The 19,734-nt window shown below is 40.3% G+C and overlaps 1 protein-coding gene and 1 pseudogene across 4 annotated transcripts in view; one reads left to right on the top strand and one right to left on the bottom strand.

The window, feature by feature from the left end:
- Positions 1–552: 552 nt before the first annotated feature.
- The window catches only part of ADD3 (adducin 3), a 124,029-nt gene continuing 104,847 nt past the window's right edge, over positions 553–19,734 (top strand). For 2 of the 4 annotated variants that reach the window (XM_060034091.1, XM_060034093.1), the window contains exon 1: positions 2,602–2,846. The gene's annotated coding sequence lies outside the window, so the exon portion shown is untranslated. Of the gene's footprint in view, positions 717–2,601; positions 2,847–19,734 lie in introns of those variants that run through there. The other 2 variants (XM_060034094.1, XM_060034096.1) reach the window with 2 other exon arrangements.
- LOC132439296 (ATP synthase subunit f, mitochondrial pseudogene) lies at positions 19,155–19,418 on the bottom strand (annotated as a pseudogene).

Genomic DNA, 19,734 nt, shown 5'->3' with positions numbered 1-19,734 from the left:
AATACTGACATTCATTGAAATTCCAGATATGCTTATAAGTATTAGTAAGACTGGACTCTGTTGTTCCCAATCATGTAAATCAGTTTTATTTTATGTATCATTCTTTTCACATTCTTGTATTAAATACTAAATAACCTCCCTTTATACAGTTATCATTGTAGTGCAATGATTGGAAATTAAATATTAACACAAAATACTATTCAGTTTCAAGACACATGGCTTTATTTTTGCCATGGACCCCAGCGTTTGAAGTTAGCAGGGCTCTTTAAAACTAATGCTTCTAGCATTTCATTGACTCACACTAAATTGGTCCCTCGATCACCCAGTTAATTTTAACCTTGACCTCCTACAGCTGTACTGCCTTACTCAGTCCAAAAAAACTCCCTGCTTCCACCCTTTCTGCCTTTTATGAAGCAATAGTGGAGAGGAAAAACAAAACCCATTCCTTTAAGAAAGATTCCACCTCCTCTCTCATAAGCAAGTGCCTAATGGTAATTGTGGAGTCTCTACCAAAGTCACTCACTTTACTACTCAGCGTTGGGAGAAGCTGCTGCCGCCCCTGCTGCTGCTGCTGCTGCCGCCGCCGCTGCTGCTGTTGCCGCTGCCACCGCCGGTCTGAGGCTGCAGTGGGTTTCCGTGCAGCACTGCAGAACCCACACCTAGAAGATACACACGTCTACTACCCTGGACACAAGAAAGCCTTGGATCCTCAGTGGGTAAGCAAATCTTTTATCCATTTTGTCCAGAAACTGTGGGAAAGGGAGTGATCATGGAAAGGATTGCTCATCAGACATGCTTAAAATGGACTATGTTAATTTGTCTTCCTTTGAGGGGGGTCTAGATTTGTGACTGGCAAATGTCCTGTACAGTGGAGACTATTGTCTGATATGTACCCCTAACACATTTTTGGGGGGCTATTCATAAAAAGGCTAACCTTGATGTGTGCCAAGCTTTTTTCATTTTTTGCTTTTTAAATGCAAGAAAACATCTAGCCACTCCCAGTATCTCTCTGAAATACTGCAGATATTTTAAAACGCCACATAAAATGACAGGCCGAGCGTTTTCTAAATATTTTCTTCCCAAAGCCAGGAAGCCTTACCCACGATCCTTTAGGGGTATTTAAAAACCATAAGGCATGGTTAGATTTTGAGCATATGGGAGATGGTGGTAGACTAAAATTTCTGTAGCTTTAGTCCAGTGGGGAGAGAAAACGAGGATAAATGAATCACAGTTTGTGTCAAGCCAAGATTCATTTCCCACACTTCGTATGTGGGAAGAGGAAACTACATTTTAATTAGCACATTTTTAGGGAAGAGGGAGGGAATGAAGATGAGGGGGATGGCATGAAGTATTTGAGGGGGAAGAAGAGAGTCTGCAGAAGAGGAAGGAAATGAAGGGGACTGTCGCCAGTACCTTGGAAACGCAGGGAGATAAGCGTGGGGAATGAAGTTTGTTGTTGTGTGTTAGGGTGGGGTTGACCCAAGGGACCATGAATAACCGGAATGCCGCTCGGAGGGTGTGCTTGGTAGTGGATTCGTGACTGTGGAGGACATGTATGCGGGAGGGATGTGCAAGTCGTGGGTAGTAGAGAAAGGTGTGCGTTGCTGGGAGGTCTATTTTTAGAGTAGGTCGTGTCTGGGCGGCCGGGATGGGCGGCCCAGCGTCACCTGTGGATGGATCCACATCCCTGCTACTGGGTGCAAAGTTTACCCGGCCCCGAATTCATTTTGAAGGCTGTCGGTGCCTTGACTTTTCACCTCCAAGAGATCAGCTCTCATAAGGTGTCAAGGCCAGGGGCCAACGTCGGGGTGAAAACCCTCGACGGATGCAAGTGGAGCTCATGGAGAGGGCCCTTGCCCGGCCTCTCAGTGGAGGTGAGCAGGGGAAAGAGGCGCCCCCAAAGGCAACTGTGCTGAGAATACTCAGGCCCCTCCTACGGGGGTCGTGCGGAGGTGCAACCTTAGCAGTGGCCTCCCGCTGAAGACCCAGCAGGCGGTGTGGGCGGCTGAAGCTGACTCTGAAAGCTGTGTCTCAGCCTCGGGAGCTGGGGTTGCGGGGGGGTGGGGGGGTGGCTCGCTCAGGTTAGGGAGGGCGGCATCGCCGAGGCCCCCCTCCTCCCGCTTGTAGTCTGGTTTCCGTCGGGGTCGTTTACTCCTCCGACCCTCAGGGGACGCCGCTAATCGAAGCTGCCTAGCGGGGAGGACGTTGAAGAGATAGATGCTAGGCAGCTGCCCCACACCAGGCCCTCCCAGAGGCCAGGCCAGTAGGGGCCCGGGGCCGCGGCTTCAGAGACAGGGTGAGGGAGGTAAGGAGGGGGCCGCACCAAAGCTTTGGAGGGGCGCGAGGGGCCGCGCGGGGCGGGGCCTTGAGGAGGCGGGGCCAGGAACGTACTGTGATTCCGAGGGGCGGGGCCATGAGCATTTGGGGGCTGCGAGGGGCGGGCCTGTGGGGGTGGAGCCAGGGGAGCCGGGGGCCTAAGGGCGGGGCCTTAGGGGCGGGGCCAAGGGACACTCGGTGGGCTCTCGGCCAGTCCCGCCAGAGCGCCAGCCGCCTGCCGGTAACGGTCGCGGGGCCGCTGGGCGGGAGGGGGAAGAAGGGGGTTTAAATTATATTTTTTAAAAACAGAGAGCGAGAGCTAGAGGCATAGCGACCCAGGTGTCGCCGCTTCCTGCTACACAGGGCTCGGCCCCCAGGTCCCTCCCTTCTCACGCCCCCTCCCCTTCTGCCCTTCCCTCTGGAGCCGTGCGGCGCTTAAGAGGCGGCGGTGGAGGATCGCGCGGCCGCTGCAGCCCCGGCGGCCGCGGAGAAGGAGGGAGGGAAGCACAAAGCCGGCTTCGCGCTGCGAGGTAATCCTGAGGGGAGAGAAGGCGCGGCCTTCCCGCCGCTCCTCCCGGCGGGGACGGCGGGCGCCCGCGCGGGCTGGGCTGCGGGGACCCTTCCAGGGGGTCGCGCGGGGGTGGGGAACGCGAAGGCTCGCGGGGTGGAGGGGACTGCCTATTGGCTGCCCCTGCGGCCTCAGGTGGACCCCTCTTCCTCCGGGACTGGAATGGGAGCCTCGGGTTGGTTCGAAGAGGGTGGACCTGCAGGGGAGGATCTCGGGACGCCGCGGGGTGGGCCCGAGTCTTTCGGGCGTCCTCTGGTTTCTCCCGGAGGACTGGGAGTTCTAAAAATCAAGAGCTGGCTGAAGCGTCAGTGACCCGGGGTACTTTAAGCACTGAAGGTGCGCTCCAGGAAGGTGGTAGGTTCCCGCGGTTGGAAAGGGTGGAGGTAAGGGAGGGAGTGTTGGTTAGTTTTGTTTTTCTCATTTAAACAACTTCTGTTACAAGTTGAAAGTATTCAACCAAACCTTTCTCCTGTAATTTGCGTTCCCATCCCCCCCGACCCACACCCACCCCACCCCTACAAACGTATACATGTTAGGTTGCGCTTCCTGCCCGGGGTGACAGGCAGAGTTGGCAGCAGGTCCGCTTTGCTGGTGTCCAGCCTCTTTGGGGGTATGCTATTATAGCTGAGGCAAGACCACAGAGACAGGTAGAATAAGCTAGGCCTCTATTAGAATGGCAAGAATGGCCTCAGGTAAACTTTTTTGTTGCAGAGATTTAATTGCAAGTAGGTGCCCGTTTAAAATGGGAGCGTGAGTAAAACTACTCATTTCTTTGGCACATGTGCTGTTGCAATTGACCTGCTAGAGGGGTATAGAGAGAAATGGAATTTAACTCAACCAAGAGACATTTTTTAAAAATTTATTTATTTTATTCATTTTATTTTTGGCTGCATTCCGTCTTCATTGCTGCGTGCACGCTTTCCGTAGTTGCAGTGAGCAGGGTCTACTCTTGGTTGCAGTGCGCGGGCTTCTCATTGCAGTGGCTTCTCTTGCTGCAGAGCACGGGCTCTAGGTGCATAGGCTTCAGTAGTTGTGGCGCGCGGGCTCAGTAGTTGTGGGTCGCAGGTTCTAGAGCGCAGGCTCAGTAGTTGTGGTGCACGGGCTTAGCTGCTCCGCGGCATGTGGGATCTTCCCGGACCAGGAAGGTCAAACTCATGTCCCCTGCATCAGCAGGCGGATTCTTAACCACTGTGCCACCAGGGAAGCCCAACCAAGAGGCTTTGAGTGAGGATTATATGCAAGTTTGGTGAAGGAGTTGATAAGGTTTGGGGGAGGGGGTAGGAATCAGCTACATAAACGTGCAGGCACGTTTATGTTAAATTGTACGACATGTTAGATTTAGCAGTATGAAATGGTTGCTTTTCTTGGAATGGAGTGCAACTGCATCATACTGGGTACATCCTAATTTTGACTTTAGAAGACTTCTAATGAGACTGTTAAAGAGAGTAAACGAAGAATACAGCATAATTTGTCGTTTTTAAATAAGATGCTGGACTGTTTTTAAAAATGTGTAATTAAGATATGGGACTTATTCATTTATAGGGTTAAGTTACTTTTTAGCTATGTATAAAGTTTTTATATCTGAGTCTCCATTGCATTGTAATTACACTGTAACTCACTCATTTTCTTCTGCTTAAATTGAGCAGATTAACTTTGCAGAGGGAAGACCAGAAAAAAAAATGGCCACTTTTGCTATATTTAAGTGTTCATTTTTCCAAAGAGTTCAGTCTGTGCTCTTAAAACTCTTTAAATTGACCGCAAATGTTGGCATGTTGGTAATAGTTGCTTTTAAGGAAAAAAAATGGTGTATCTGTTTCGAATGTTAAACATAATTTAAGAGTTCTTGAGGTAGTTGGGTATGAGGCATTCAACATGTTGCAGCTTTTTACAGGTATGATAGAAGGAAATGTTTGTTGGTAAACATTTGACATATTACATATGTGATTATATGCCATCTAGGAACTATTTTGCATAATAGAAGGATTGTATTTTCAGAATATAAGTTTTACATTCCGAAAATGAATGAGAAAATTATACTGTACTCTTTGCTATTTCTAACCCCCTTTTTCAATAATGTTACACTGGGATGAATGTGGCTTCTGCTCAATGATGTTTGAAGTGTGGATCTGGTCTTTGTAAAACCAGAACGTCTTTTGAGACTAAGAGGACACAGCATCAGCCGACCTCCTACACACAATCCTAAATCCTAAATACAGGGTGGGGCCCAACCTCTGGGGTTGTGAGGCCTCCTGAAGTAGGTCTGTCGTGTCTGAGTGTTTTTGTCACACTCAAGCCTATACAGGTTGTTAGCTGTTTAATCTCTCCTATCTCAAAGTAGTTGGCTAGCAGTACAGGGCAGCACTTATGTATGTCGTCAGAGTATAAGAAGCATTTCTGTTGAAGGAAGAAGTCACATAAAAGCATAAAAACCCAACTCTGAACAAATTGGGTTTGTAAAATGTTGGGGAATGATAATATCGAAATCTTAACTGAGTTGTTATATGGGAAGTGCTTAGAATATAGTCTGGTACTCAGTGTTATATGTGTTTATCATCGTCAGTATAAGATGACATTTTTTCTGAAGGTGTCTATATCATGCAACCCAGCAAGTGAAGACTCAGCAGATATTTGTAACAGCCAATATTTATTTGCTCTACCTCTGTGCCAGGCACAGTTTTATATGATTTAATTTACTTAATCCTCATGACAACCCAGTGCCTAAACAGACATAAAGAGGTTAAGTATTTTGTACAGCTACTGGGCACAGACGGGCTGGTTCTGAACCCAGAGCCTGGCTTGAGAGTGAGCCCACATAACTAGTAGTCCCTGCTGCTATTACACTTGTGGTAATTCTAGCAAATCAATGAAGTACCTTCACAGTATCTCCAAGACTACAGGTGTGCATATGCCTTGTTTAGTAACACCCTCCTGTGTTAGTACCACCAAGTTGTGTTTAAATGTGAATGGTGGTAATCTGCGTTAAGTAGAATCACCTTTTGACTTTGGAAGAGGATTCTCTTTTCACACAACATATGTTTAGCTAGGATGCTAGAATTTGGGCTGTAGTATGTTATCTTTTTAATTACTAAAGATTAAAGTCTTTTTTGTTTTTCAAGCTTGCCAGATGTGTAGGGCTCCAGATGGTCCAGCAGGGTCCTTGGAGGGATTCTGGTTCTGCACTAAATCGGTAGGCCTCATCTTCTGATTACCAACACCACCATATTAACCTGAGGTGAATTTTAACTTAAGTTTGTTCGAAATTCCACCCGAGTTGCCTCTTAAAATTAGCCTGACATGGAAAGATGTCACTTGTGGCTTTTACTTTGTCACTCACATTCCTCAAGGAACTGTGTGTTGCTGCTTCACCAGTGTAGTGGATACGTCAAGCAAATTAATTATAACCTAAATTAGTAGCTGTTTTACGTAATGTTTAGAATAACTATTGTAGAGAGTTAATGTGTCCTTTGTTGGCAATTTAGTGAAAGGTAATATTAGGAAAAAATGCTTAAAAACAAGCATACGTTGAATTAAGAAAACTCACATGGTACTGAAGACACAGGTTACTAATCTGTTTCTCATACTAAAAATTGCTAATATGCTTTTGCTATAATTAAAATTCAGTGCTGTTTCAGATTCCGTTGGAAATATTAAACTTGTAGATTTGAATAGAAAATATTTTAAATGTTTAATCAAGAGTACTATTCTTTCTTTTAAACATGGACACCCTATTTGAAATTAATTGAGCAGTCATAGACTGTGTCTTGTCATTGAGATTCAAAATGGGTGCCCTGATACTTTATTTCATGTCTTCTATGTTAATGCTTTGTCATTTGATCTTGGGGTCCATGCCCCAGTATTTCTAGATGCGATTGTTATGAGGTCTTTCAGGTCCTGCTAGTGACTAAATTGTCTTGGCCGAAAGCCAAGACAATCTCAAATTTTTACTGCAATGGGTTGTGTATATTAAGAATCTTCTCTAAATTATATAAGTTATCAGCCTTTCATTGACTATGGCTTGAAAGAAAAAAAGTCTGTTACCCCTTGTATATCCCTTATGTATAATAGTTAGATGAATTTATTTTTTTCTTCTGGCAGTAGCTAGTTATGGACACACATGAGTGTAAGCATACTACTTGGGGTATGCTCTTGCCTTCAGGTTAGTTAGAAATGACTCACTTGGCATTCATGCAGTGAATATTTGAATACCAACAGCATGCATAGAGCAGCTTTAACTGAAAATTAACAAAGTGTTGGAGAAAAAAAGGTGTGTGGGTTTTTTGTTTATTTCATGTGTATTTTAATGTTGGTCTGTTATATGTGGACTAATCGCAAAATCAAGTTCAAAAGTAAGTTAATTGCACAGTTGAAAACATACTTGAATGTCAAGAAAGTACTGTTTAACTTACCCTAAAGACTTAGACGATAGCATAGATAATGAGAATCAGTCTCTTGTTTCTTTAAACTATTTTTTGTTGGGTATCTTTGAAAAGCTGTGTTAATAATCTCTTTTAGGTTTCTAGGACATGACTTACTACACTGAAGGAACAATTTAATAAAGAGTATCCTAGAAACCTTAAAGAATGAATGTGGCTTTCAGAGTTGTCTAGCATAACTCAAAAAGTAGTTGCATGGTCACCAAAAGGTATAAAATGGATGAAACCCATCCCTGATATTAAAAGCCTTTTTGTTTTTGTAAATTTTCCTCTTAGGAAGATTGTATAGACTAGTTTTTAACTATGCCATAGCTGAAATGTTATTATGAAAGATGTTTAGGCTTTGACATATAGTTATATCTTTATAATGAGGTTAGATCTAAGTTGAGCTTTTTACCTGATGTCAAGCTGATCTGTTTCACCACCATATACTTTACAATTACTTGTTTAAAAGTTGGCTTTAGTTAAAGCTTGATTGGAAATGGTAAGGCTCCCTGATATAAGATGAACTTTGAAACCTCTTGTTTTAAATTGCCTGAAACTGGGCCTAAGGATATTGGTGTATAGCAGTACATTAACTAGCAGTTAAGATTGCTACCTCCTCAAACAAGACTACAGTTTGAACCTTGGGTTATGCAGCTCACTTTTTCTGCCATAGGCATACTGATGTTCTTAAGATAAAAAAGTTTCCCACAACCAGCCAGCCAGGGGGTAAAAATACTTTTTATAAACTTAAGGGCAATAACAACAACATATGTTCTTAAAACCAATGTCTCAAGAAGCACACCGTATATATTAATAAAACAATTTGAAAAAATTTGATGCTCACAATGTGCATTAAGGCAAGTAATATGAAAACTTAATTCTAAGTAACGTACATGAAATTGTTACTGTATTCTTTTTGCTATCTCTTATACCCTTTTGAATTTGTTCTTGTAATTTTTCACTCCCCCACCAAGGAAGTGCTTACTTTGGATGGAAGAGGAAAGGACAGTGCATGTGTGAGTTCAGGAGCCTGTTTAATTCAGCTCTCATGGCTATTGTTGGTTGCCTGCTAGGGGAGCTGGAATTCCAACAATGTAGAAAGCAGTCAGGTTGGAGAAGTGCTGAGTTTTATCAGTGTCTTGGGGACTTAGTATATGCCTTTAATTTGTCACCATCAGCAATGTTTCTGTGAAGTTCTTCCACAATGGTTCAGCTCATCCTGTGCAAAGACAGCATTTCCTTTTCCCTTTTCCATACAGTATTCTTGTCCTGTCATCGTTTGATCTGCTGGAATGACTAAATGCCATAGCAAAAAGATAGGTTTACTCAGTATCCTCATGGAGAAGGTAGTTAGGTTTATTTGGTATGTCTAAAGGAGTATATTTTGGGATCAAGGCCTCCCCAGGGACTCTTCTTTAAGAACACTCTACTTATAATCCTACATAAATTAGAGCCAGCAACTGTAAGCTGCGTTGTTACTTCTAATCTCATTTGTCTTATTAGTACATAAGAAAAAGATTCTGTAATATCTAAGGAAGTGGTTGGGGAAGGGTGATAGAGCTCAAGTGGAGTTGTGAATGGGCTTAAGTGCATAGGGTGAGAGTGTACAGAGGAAAGAGATTGGCAATGAAATCGGTATATTTTTCTTATTTCTTGTCCCTACTCCCAATGCTTTTTTTTTTCTTTTTTAAATTTTAAAACAGTGTTCCTTTTACCTTGCCTTTCTCCTTTGACTTTTATTGCTAGGACTGAGTTTTATCTTTCCTAGAGAAAGGTGGAATTTTTAAGGTGGTTCCTCTGTGACTGCTGAAAAGTTTGGCTTTCACCTGGAGGTTGCACTAAAAAGAATTTTCTTCCATCTCTCTCCACAACTGTCTGCTTTTTAAATTAAAAAAAAAAAAAAGATCTCTGAAACAGAAGTGTAAGAAACCTTGTCATGTAATAGTTGGGAGCCATTATGTATTAAAGTAAAAGACATATCATTAATGAATCAGAAATCCATATTATTTAAACCCGTTTTTTTTGCAAAACTAGATGTACAGTAATTTTGTATTAGGATGTTTGGTTCTTTTTAAGTGGGTATCAAAGATTACATGAATTTTTTCAACCAAAAATGTTGAAAGTAATACAAAAGTAATATATCTTTCATTGATCTCAGTGAATGTTAATAATGACAAAATCATAGTTCTCTAAACACTTTGCTATTGTTAAATACCTTAATGAGATATTTGATAGACAAGATTTGGTCACTAGCCACTGAAAGACTGTCGCCTCTGTAGCAGAATGTAATAGGAAAGGAAAATTTTATGCCTGAATAAAAAGTGTATCTGCTTGACATAGAAAAGGCTCTGAGAAGCTGATTACTTGGTAATCACTTGAGTTAGGTGATTTTATATTGTAGTTGATGTTTTATAATCTGAACTTCCTTGGGCTCTTTAAAAGTGTCTGGTTGGACCATCAGCTTTTGATGAATGGGTTTCTGGAGGGATTGTGACGACCAGTTAAGTGCTTTGAAGAGGGAATCCCTGTTTTGTATCACACCTGAATGTCACAGAACATGCTTCTTGGTGCTTTTGTAATTTGGGCCCAAAGGAAAGAGTGCCATCTACTGAATGGCCAGCATCGAGTTGAGCAGCCCCAAGTTTTTGTTGCAGAACTTTCAGCTGGCTCCTGGAGAAACCAGACTCAACTTCATCGAAGGATTTGACAGGATCTTAGCACCAAGTGGAATTGTTGCTTGCTTAATTTTAATTATGCTTCCCAGCAGGAGGCCTAAACACATGATGAAGAACTAATTCACTGCTTGTTGGAATGCATGGGAAAGGAGAAACTTGAAGAAATTGTTGAGACTTAATATTAAAAAATAGTCTAGCAATGGTTAAATCATTGTTAAATTAAAAGTGTTAAAGAAAGGTATTTTAATGAGGCATGTTTCATTAGTAGTGCTGGTTATTGATGGTCCTGCAGACAATAATAATGTTGTTTAAAATTTGTTTGGGCTTCAAATCGTCAGTCATTTGTTTAACTGGAAGTAAGGGTTTTAAAAGTATTTGAATAATTTGGTTTGTTTTTTTCTTTTGCCTTTTTCTTTGTCTCAGGTTCTAAGGCAGTGATTCCTACTTGAGTGAATTCACTGTTTCAAAGTGGATTTTGTTCTTGTTTTGGCTTGCTCAAGTGGCCTCCCGTTTTGGTTTTTGTTATGTTTTCCCTAACTTCCAGAAACTGCTTATGGTAGTAGCCATGGGTAGAATTGGAGGTTGTAGAACCAGTTATAGGTCAAGAGTGGAGGTTTATGATACCTGGAATAGACCCGTCAGAGCCAGACAAGAAGGAATTGAAAGGAAACTTTGAAATTGTTATGATAAGAAGAATATCTTTGTTATATATCTATTATATATAATTACTTAATTAATCAGTAACCACTTTTCTCAGCCCCTTAAACCTGCCAAGGGTCATGTTAAGCACTTTACATAAATTACCTGAAGTTTAGTTAAGTAACTTGCCCAAGATCATACAGTTAATAAGTGACAGAGCCAAGACTTGAGCCCAGGGCTAATTCCTTTAAACGCTGTGCTCTACTGCTGTTTATTTAAGCTCATTCTTGTTGGTGACTGCACAAAGGACTTGAACTGAGGTTAGAATGATATTTCTACCTCTGCTGGAAAATATTGGTGGTTTTTGTTTGTTTGTTTTAAGAGGGTGATGAAATGGGTAAATGGGATTGAGATTTTACTAGAATCAGAAAATATATGAGAGATGGACTTTCAATATTTGCTATTTGGTTTGTCTATAATGTTCTTTTGTTGTTGTTGTTCCTTTTGCTATATTATTTATTAACTTGAAACCACAAGAAAAGTTTATTATTGAAACATTGAATTGTTTCACATTGCTTAAAATCTGCTACTTCTTGGGAGGAAGGGTTAAGTTGCTGAAGGAATTTATTCTGGATTTGGGGGTAGGAGCAGGGTTGGGGTAGGGAGGGATTTGTTAGTATTTCTATATTTTGCTTGCTCCTAAATACTTTTAGGTAGTAGTACTTTTTGATGTGGCAGTAATATTCCATGTCCACAGCACAGTAACATTCAACCATGTGCCAGTCTGGTCCTGGAGGAACCTCAGCTTCTTGTGCACATCAGGTATGCTCTGTAGACCAAATGAGTACCATACCTGACATTGTGTACTTATACTTTTGAAAGCATGTATTCTCAGTTAAAAGAAATTTAACACCTGAATAATATTGAATATGTTTTTGGTTTTTTAAAACATATTTTGTTTTTAAAAGCCATCCTTATTACTTTAAAAGGTTGGAAATCATTATTTTGGTATAACCCAAAGCTTTTAAAATTATAGTTCAGTGATGGTTGTGCTGTGTATTCTAAAACCCAGTTACTCTTTTGGGACTTCTGACTCTTTCCCTTCATATGTAAGAGCATAAAGCGTTATTGTCCAGAAAACACCCGTAGGAATATCAATTATGTAACTCTTTGGGATTCTGACTCTATCCAGTCAAACGTAAAAATAGCCAGCAACAACTAAGACGACTGTACAAAAGATGTTACTTGCCAGTGTGTGATGAATGCTAAATGACAGGTACAGATGACAAATGCCATAGGTCATCTGGTCAAGAAAAGAGCACCATGGATGGAATGGTCAGAAAAAGGTCCCCAGGAAAGAGGAATAAGGATGGGCCTTTAAAGGCACAGTAGGATTTCACTAGATGCAGACCATGGAAAGGGTTTTGGCAAGAAATTACTGTCCATGAAAATAGTAATCCTTTTTGTGTAGCATGACAGGAGATAGTTTATAATCGTGGTTCACAATCTCGTCTCACTGTAAGGCACTTGAAGGCTGCAACATACTCGTATCAGAAACAGTGCTGAGGACACACTTCCCTAGGAGGTGTGTTAGAATATTGTCGGGGAAGGGGGAGAGAGTGGTAGGTGTGGTGAAAATCATGTACCTTTTAACAGATTTTCTCTCTGAACCCCATGTGAAAATGATTGGTTCATAGAAACATCCTTCTACTGCTATTTTGAAGCCAGTAATGCTTAGGAAAGTTGTTACTTGAAAAAGAATTTAGAAATCCTCATCATTTCCAACACTGGACAAGGAAAGCCTCCTTTGGGGAAGAGGTGTACATTTTTTTAAAATCCGAATTTATCCATCATTTACTGTTTGCTGAATGCCAAAGTTTCATTGATGGTTCTGTTATAACTTTTAACTTTAATGTGTGGATAGATAGAGTTGTTGATACTATGAGGTATAACTTCAACTTAGCTTTTATAAATAACATTGTCTGGTTTTGGATTTTAGAGAATTTGTTCCAAGTGTCTGAATTCTCTTAGATTTAATAGTATTTATCACTTACTATTTGAAAAATACTTAGTGTAACTATTCAAGTTATCTTGAGCAAGTCACTATTTCTTTTTCACTGTAGTTTTTTAAATATATAAAATATGTAAGGGGTTGAGATCATTTTAAGATCCATTTTAGTTTGAAGATGCTGTGATTGTAGTTCTAAGGAAGGTGAGTTTACCAATTAGTAGCTTTAGCTGGAAGGTGGCCAAGAAACCTATGATTGTACTATATGATGGTCCTGGGAATAGATCTAATAGAAAGCCAAGACCATGAAAGTCCTTGGCTCCGTGTATATGTGGCAGTTTAGAAAAGGACATCATCATTCTAGGAACTTGTCACCTCCCAGAGTTTTTTTCAGTTCTTCAGAAGCTAAGGGCCCTTGGCAATGGACAATGGATGGACCCTTTTTGAAAACAATGAAATAGTCAAGGATAGCAATTTTTCTTAAAGCCAACTATAGAAACATTGTAGCATATTTTTATAGAAATGGTGCTTTCCATTCCCATCACAACTTTATTATGTTTAGTATACTAGTTCCTCATAAATATTTCTCTGGCCTCTTTTTAGCTCTTCTGAGCAGCTTTATGCTTCCTTTCACTTGTTCATTTATTCAATCAACAAATATTTATTGAGCACTTACTATGTGCCAGGCCCTGTTCTGAGTGCTGGGAATACAGCAGTAAGCAAAACAGACAAACCCTCCTGCCTTAATGGAGTTTATATTCTTGGAGGTAAAGAGAAATAAATAAGTGAAGTATATATTTTGTTAATATAAATATTATGGAGAAATATAGAGCAGGGGAGGAAGATAAAGGGAGTGTTAGGGGGCAATGGCAAATTTAAATAGAGTGGCTAAGTGAAGTCCTCACTAAGAAGGTGACATGTATGCAAAGACTTGAAGAAGGTAAGAGAACGCGTACAATAGGTATTCCGTATCTGTGGCTTCTGCATCTGCAGATTAAATCAACCACAGATCAAAAATACTTGGGAAAAACAATTCCAGAAAGTTCTGAAAAGCAAAACTTGAATTTGTTGTGTGCCAGAGCCTACTTACATAGTATTTATAACTATTTACATAGCATCTACATTGGCTTAGGTATTATAAGTGATCTAGAGATGATTTAAAGTATATGGGAGGATGTGTGAAGGTTATATGCAAATATTAGGCCATTTTATATTGTATAAAGGACTTGAGTAGCCACAGATTTTGGTATCGCCAGGGTCCTGGAACAAATCCCCCTCGAGTACTGAGATGACTGTGTAATATCAAGGGGACTATCATGGCAGGCAGAGGGAATACCAAGCATGTGGTACTTGGTGTTGGGAAGCCACTGGATGACCCTTAGAAGTGGGACACGATCTGACTTATGTTTTAAAAGGATTATTTTGGCTGTGTTTTGACACTAGACCATAGTGGTACAATAATCTTGGTGCAAGATTGTGTATCTGTTAGAGGTGGTGAGATTTGAGTGGATTCTGAATGTATTTGGATGATAGAATCAATAGAATTTACTGACTGGGATGTGGGGTATAGGTGAGTGGAAGAAGTCAAACTTGACATCAAGGTTTGGGATGTAGGCAAAAGTTTTCAGGGGGAACAGTTTTGGGGAGTAGTAGAGAACAGAAGTTCAGTTTGAGACATAAGTTTTTTTGTTATCTTTTTTTTAAAATTATTTATTTATCTTTTGGCTGTGTCGGGTCTTAGTTGTGGCATGCAGGATCTATCGTTGTAGCACACGAGCTCTTTGTTGTGGCATGCAGGCTCAGTAGTTGTGGTGCATGGGCTTAGTTGCCCTGTGGCATGTGGGATCTTAGTTCACTGACCAGGGATCGAACTGGTATACCCTGCATAGCAAGACGGATTCTTAACCACTGGACCACCGGGGAAGTCCCATGAGACATATTAAGTTTGAAATGTCTATGAGTGATGTTGGAGTAGATGTTTCTGTGAGTGGAGGGTCAGTGCATAGTTATTGGCTGACTGTATAAAACTGGGAGTTGTCATTATTTTCCTCTTTCATTTAAAAATATTTGCATATTTAATGCCTTTGATGGCTAGAATAAACTTTGCTGTAGTAAGGGTTTGATGTATTGCTGTATACATCTTTATTCTTTGGAGGGGTTTAATCTGTCTTGTAAAATCTAGAATTTACTTTGACTTCTAAGGACACTTAGTCCCAAAGGAAATCTTTTCCTCTAGGGACAGAACAATTTACTTTTAAGCAAAATGTGAAAATAAAAAGTGTTGTTACTGCCCTTAAAAATGTGTATGTGAGGGCTTCCCTGGTGGCGCAGTGGTTGAGAGGCCACCTGCCGATGCAGGGTCCACGGGTTCGTGCCCCGGTCGGGGAAGATCCCACATGCCGCGGAGCGGCTGGGCCCGTGAGCCATGGCCGCTGAGCCTGCGCGTCCGGAGCTTGTGCTCCGCAACGGGAGAGGCCACAACAGTGAGAGGCCCGCGTACCGCAAAAAAAAAAAAAAAAGTGTATGTGAATGTAAAATGGAACAGTTTGGCTGATCCTCCAAAAGTTAATATGGTTTAATGGTTAAAAATAGTTACATATTGATAGTTTCCATTATGACCCAGCAATTCTATTCCTACATTATACACTCAAGAGAAATGAAAGCATGTTCACACAAAAACTTGTACACCACTGTTCATGGCAGCATTACTCATAATAGCCAAAAAGTGGAAACGGCCTAAATGTCTATCAGCTGATTAATGGATAAATAAATGTGGTATATCCATGCAATGGAATATTACTCAATCATAAAAAGGAATGAAATGCTGATACATTTTACTACGTGGTTGAACCTTGAAAACACTATGCTAAGTGAAAGAAGCAAGACACGAAACACCACATATTGTATGGTTCCAGTTGTTTGAAATGCACAGAATAGGCATGTCCATAGTGACTGAAAGCAGATTGATTAGTGGTTGCCAGGGGCAGGTGATAAGGGAAATAGGAAGTGTCTGCTTAATGTGTACTGGGTTTCCCTTTGGGGTGATGAAAAAGTTCTAGAACTAGATAATGTTGACGGTTGCACAACATTGTGAATATACTAAAAACCACTGAATTGTACAGTTTAAAAGAGTGAATTTTATGGTGTGTGAATTATATCTCAATTTTTAAAGGAAGATACCAGGAAAAAAAGTGTATGTGCGCACCCATATGTACACAAGAACAACTGAAACAACTTACATGGATCTTATTCCTAAAATCAAACTGTTTTCCCAGTAGAAAGTTGATGAAGCAAGAATTACCACACTAAACTTGGTTTAGCTTGGTTTGCTTAAAGAGGCAGCGTTAAGATACTTAGATCATTCAGGTGGAAATCAGGAAGCAGTTTGTGATCCTATTTGGTGGCAAGTCATGGGTGAATCTAAGTGTTTTTAAATACCCAATTTTATGGAGATGACCTAGATAAGCAAAAGAAGCCTCTATTATTATCATTTATGTGGGTTTCAGAGAGCAGGAACCAGTTTATAAATGTTTATTAGGTCTTAAGTCATTAAAGATGGCTTAATTTTTTTCTCCATGCCTGTAATTTAAAAATATGGAGAACTCAATTCCCAACAATTTTTTTAGACAACCCACGATGATATTTACCTTCTTAAAAACATTATTACCATCAAAGAGTTGCCTGTTGAGGAAGTACAGGAAAGGATTGTCTTTAACTTTCATGTACCACTTACCCTAATGTTATTTTTTTATTAAGACATAATTTGCATACCATAAAATTTACCCCCTAATTTTATTATGAATATATATATATATATTCCTTTATTAGAATAAAAATGTCTGGAGAACAGAGGTCCATATTATTTGAGTGGCTTGATAAGTTTTCAGCATTTTAAGGGAAGCATATGAGGACCAGACCAGAACCATAGTGGGAAAAAGAGACACTTATGTAACTGACTCCAGCACCAACCTGAGAGCAATGCTATAGCAACAATTTAAAGGAAGTGCAGGTGGGCACAGAAAAGGGAAATGTTTATTCCAATGGGAAGAAATGATTCATGGAGGAGGATGGAATTTGAGTTGAGCTTTAGAGGATCTCTTAAATGTTGACGAGGAGAGTACATTACTGACCGAAATAATAGGCTATGCAAAGGCATGTGGATCTGTGGATGGATGTGGTGGGAGAGAAAACAGGAAGGTAAGGTTGAGAGCACCAGATCATGAAGGCCTTGGGTGCTATTTTAAGAAATTTAGGTTTTATTCTGTGGCACTTATTTTAGCTAAAGAGAGGCATAATCAGATGTGTCTGAGATTTGTTGTTGTGAAGAATGTGGTGATAGAGAGTGTTGGCAGAGAGGCAAGTTAGGAAGCATTTAGAGATAAGCAAATGAACTGAGGCAATGGCTTTGAGGTTAGAAAGGGAGGAATGGGACGTTTTGGAGACAGAAATCCATACAACTTGCTGAACAGTTCAGATGTTGAGAGAACATTTGATCACCAGGGATAGAAATTTAAATATTGTGTTTTACTCCATTTCGAATACTCTGATTTATGACAGAGGCAAGATACACCTGTAAAACTAGAAATTAGGTAGATTCAGCAAGTCTTGAATGTATCTTTTCCTTACTATACATAAAAGACTTTAGAAATGTGACTATTTCGTAATCTTCTTTAATTTTTACTGCTTGTCAGCTATTACTCAATTTTCCAATCTTTAGATATGTTTTCATTTGTGCATTTGGAAATGGTTGAATAGTCATCATTTTGGCAAAAGAATAGTATTTTTGTTTCCAAATGAAACTGTCTCCCTATGCTGTGCGCTTTTGTGTTTCATTTTAAACTTTTGTGTAGTGGAATAATAAAAAAGAGCTGAAGGTAGTATTGGGCATTGCAATATTAAGTATTGTACGCTGTCATTACAGGAAGTCATTGGGCCATCTTGAAATTTCCCCTTTATTACATTTAGTGGTTTATCTTGTAAATTCTAAAGTAACACATGGTAAGCACCTGTAAGAAACAATTAGAAATGTCAAAAGAAGTATGTGCAAAGTCATTTGTTTTTTTCTGTGTAAATTTAGTGGAGAATCCAATCCAATAAGACTTTTTTGCACATTTGTTTAATGAAACAACTAATATAAGATTTGGCTCCTCTGATGTTTCTCATCGCTTATTTACAGGCATGATTGGCCATTTTTGTTTGTAATTCCCTTTAATAAAACATGTACAAAGAGGGTGTCATATTAGGACACAGTGATTTTATAAATGGCTGAAAGAAAATACCAGATTTGACAGAACTGACTTCTAAAATATCGCAGTATAAAACTTGCTTTCATGCTTAAAAATCCTAAGTATTAAGTAATGTTTAAAATAACCTATTCAAAAGCAACTCAATAAAATTAAAAAATATTTTATAGACATTACAATATAATGAAAGTTTAAAAATCAGAAACAAGAGCACTCGCTGATTTTTTTTTTAAAGCAAGAATGATTTTATTAACTTGATTTCTAAGGTAAACTTACTATTTGAGTCACATTTTTACAAAATCAATTTCATTTTAAAATATCTGAAATTAACTTTTGAGTATGAAATATGAGGACATGAAACAAAATCCAAAAGGCACAAAAGAGTATAAAGTGAAAGTTGTCACTCCATCCCTGAACTACTACACTTTCTTTCTTCCTTGTATATTATTCTAGAGATATTTTTCATTCTTTATTTTTAAAATCCTGAATCAAGGCTTTGCCTGCCTACACCTGGTGGATGAATTGCTGCAAAAGAAATAAATAATAGCTGTAGGCTCAAAACAACCTGACGAAATAGGCAGCCCTGTTCTTCTCATAAGTGTGGTTTCTAGATTCATTGTCTCTTTTTATTAAAGAGTGTGCTTTCCTAGCTTCCCCTCCACTTAAGGCAAAGGTATGGAAAGTGGGAGGTGGTTAATTGTAATCATCTTTCACTCATATTTTACCCTAGGCAATGACAAGTAACTTTTATGAAATGATATGTGCTAACAAAGCAAATTCCAGCTGAGAAGTGCTCCCATGCAAAAACATTCTCTAGTACCTAAGGAAAAGAATGGTCAGCCTTTCCCATCTTCGTGCATCTACCCTGTTATGCCAGCTGGACTGGACTGCTTCTAAAACTTTACTTTTAGTTTTTTAGTACTTGGCATTATTTTGTTGACTCTGCCTTTGGCTGTCCACCAAGTCATAAGATTTTCTCCCAAGCCTTGGGATTACCTGACTCTAAACTTTCTGATACTGGACTTTGGTTTCTTTTAGTCTTTAGATGGTATTTAATAGAATGTCATTCTTATGCAGATACTGTAAATAATAGTTTCATATTTGTGCTGTGTGTGGAAGGGTCCTTTTAAAAAGTTTTCCAATGTATTTTTAAATTTTTGTACTGGTTATCTTTTATTGGTCATTGTTCTCAATTAGGGTATGAAAAGATTCAGCAGTGATCAGGTTCCTCAAGGAGGAGTGTCGGGCAAAGGTCATGGTCAGTGTGTCCTCAGCAGTGGGCCTTCTTCAGTGGTATTTGCAGAGCTGCTCATGTTTGAGTTCCTTCTAAGAAAGGCAGTAGTTGAAAAGCACCTAAGCTGCCAGTACTGTAGAAACCCCAGCAGTGTTAACTTTCTTCACGTTGACATACCTGTTGTCATACCACTGGTAACCTCTTTGGAACACTCCAGCAATGCCCTTAGGGGCAGAATCCTGCCTCAGCATCCAACTTGGCAGCTCCCCTATTTTAACATCCATGAGTTTCTTTTTCACTGGTGCAACTGATGCCATCTTTTTTTTTTTTTTTTTGCGGTACACGGGCCTCTCACTGTTGTGGCCTCTCCCGTTGCGGAGCACAGGCTCTGGACGTGCAGGCTCAGCGGCCATGGCTCACAGGCCTAGCCGCTCTGCGGCATGTGGGATCTTCCCGGACCAGGGCACGAACCCGTGTCCCCTGCATCGGCAGGTGGCCTCTCAACCACTGCGCCACCAGGGAAGCCCCTGATGCCATCTTGGAATCCTGGGTGTGTGCCAATACTTTTTACTGTGCTAAAATACACATAATATAAAATTTACCATTTTAACCATTTTTAAGTGTACAGTTCAG

Source organism: Delphinus delphis, chromosome 16, assembly GCF_949987515.2.
Source record: "Delphinus delphis chromosome 16, mDelDel1.2, whole genome shotgun sequence".
NCBI lineage: Eukaryota > Metazoa > Chordata > Mammalia > Artiodactyla > Delphinidae > Delphinus > Delphinus delphis.
This window is presented reverse-complemented; position numbering and strand designations above follow the sequence as displayed.